The 2368-nt window shown below is 43.0% G+C and overlaps 1 non-coding gene across 1 annotated transcript; it reads left to right on the forward strand.

Annotated features, from left to right (window-relative positions):
* The first annotated feature begins 221 nt into the window (after positions 1-221).
* On the forward strand, positions 222-296 carry Trnas-cga. The gene has a single exon. It is a non-coding gene; the product is annotated as a tRNA-Ser (tRNA).
* Positions 297-2368: the final 2072 nt, after the last annotated feature.

Raw genomic sequence — 2368 nt, forward strand, 5'->3', positions numbered from 1 at the left:
AAAGCAGGAATGTTAAACTAAACAAGTATTGAAACTTCCGCTGCAGAGTGAAAATCTCATTCTGGAAACATCCCCCAGGCTGTAGCTAAGCCATGTCTCCACAATATCCTTTCTTTCAGGAGTGCTAGTTCTGCAAGGTTCGCAGGAGAGCTTCTGTAAAGTTTGGAAGGTAGGAGAGGAGGTACTGGCAGAAGTAAAGCTGTGAGTAGGGTCATGAGTCATGCTTCGGTAGCTCAGTTGGTAGAGCGCTTGCCCGCGAAAGGCAAAGGCCCCGAGTTCGAGTCTCGGTCGGGCACACAGTTTTAATCTGCCAGGAAGTTTCATATCAGCGCACACTGCGCTGCAGAGTGAAAATCTCATTCTGTAAACAATTATTATTTAACGAAGTAAATAATTTGTACAGAAATCTAACATTGTGTGAATAATTCTGACAGTTTTGAACATAACAAAAAATTGTGCCGTATTTCGATGAAATACTTGGAAATTACAATAATCCTAGCTCAACTCTGGAGCAAAAGAAGAAAGCATTCATAATAAGGTTATATTAGTACTCGCAATTGGCGATAATAATAGAATTATTAAATAAATTCCCAGCAGGAACACAAGTTTAGTTCATTCGATGAAAATGGAAGAAAAGGGGAGTCTAATACTAAGATGCTGTCGGACAGGCGCGCGATTAAAGAAGAGAAACAAAGACGTGCGCTCTTTCTTATATAGAACAAAATAGAGATGATAAAGATACCCCACTCTCTTTACTCTGGGCATACTTATTCGCTGACTTGCAGCGCAGTTCATTTACTCATTGGTTACTTTGGATATTTAAACTTTAATATTCCGATAAAAAAAGAAAATAGTATGTTTTTACGTCGAGGGCAAGGCACAATATTATACCTCCAAGTACAAATCGTTAAAAGTTGATACAATTCAGAACACGTCGTTTTGACTCTTGTCTGCTTTAATTTGCTGCCTTCATCAATAACGCTGGAATTGTGACACTGTAATTGCCCAACAAAATGCCATCTTCGTGAGAGGATAATTAACTGCACAATAACACTAATTGTACTTATATTTAAATCCATGATGCAAGATGAGGCACGATCAAAACGTTTACTAAATATTTTGAATGTCTTTTCCTTCTACTCATTGCATTGTACTACAACAGTCTTAATTTTATTTCATACTCTTTGCTACAAATATGTGCCATATTTGAAGATGATCAATTCTATAACGGATATTAACGAATCCATGTTACATCCACATCAAAATTTATATCACAGCAGCTGATCGACTGATCATGCAAGCCTGTGAATTGTCAGTAGTGTAAGACAAACAATTTAACATTCCCCCCTTCGCATCTTTGAACCCCACCATGGCTGCATTACTTTCCCCTCTGTCCCTGACTTGAGTGGGCAGCTTTGCTTAGCTTATGGCGGAATTCATCAACGTCAGTAAAATTAAGTACATCTTAAATTATTGCAGTCTCTGTAAGTATTTTTGTTCCTTGCTGAGCAGGAGGCTCTTAAAGTGCTCAACAAAGGTGTGTGGGTGCAGTAAGAATATTGCCGAACTGGTGAGGAGGTGGGGGGGGGGGGGGGGGGGGAGGGTAGATGGACCCTTGGGCCATTTCATTCATTCACACATGTGTTAATCTTTCACGATCAAGCCAGAGGAGGTCGCTAATCAAGCAGGCTGAAAAGGCATAAACACACTTTGCAGCTTTGGATCACGTTCATATTTCGCCGAATGATTGTGGACGGCCCCTAACAGTCCACCCCATGTAGCAGAGCAAAAGCTGTAGTAGCACTGCAGTCCAAAGGCGTCAGGTAACGTTCAGTGGGGTTGCAGTCCCACAGTGTCCTTAGAGAAGGTTTCAGTTGTCGAGGTGGTGTGAGAAGTGTCAAACCTTGTCAAGAACGTCGTCCTGCTGCTCGTCGTACTTCGAGCTGTAGTTTTTGACCTCGAAAAGCGTGGGATTCCGCACCACAAGGCACGGGCTGGTTTAAATGGAGACCTTATGCCACCTCCTGAGGTCTTGTCGTGTCAGTTCTGAGCTGTGGTGTGTCAGAAATGTTTCTCTCGGCCACTCTTAAGAAAACCGCTTGGTTTCAACGCTGGGTGTCGCAGTGCTGACCTCCATCGCAGGGGTGTAACAAGAAGGGATGGCATACGTGTAAGGGGGAGTGTGACGACCTTCCCATCGTGTTATACGTCTATGGTGACACTGAGCAGAACTGTGGTGCAATATGGTGCCAATGTGACATCATTAACCACCCTTCACCTTACACGAAATTCTCAACTGTGGCCTTTTTTCGCATGTGTCCACACCTTGCTGTCTGAATAGTCGCTGGGCTCGAGGATGGCGTCGCAG

This window comes from Schistocerca americana, chromosome 7 (genome assembly GCF_021461395.2).
Source record: "Schistocerca americana isolate TAMUIC-IGC-003095 chromosome 7, iqSchAmer2.1, whole genome shotgun sequence".
NCBI lineage: Eukaryota > Metazoa > Arthropoda > Insecta > Orthoptera > Acrididae > Schistocerca > Schistocerca americana.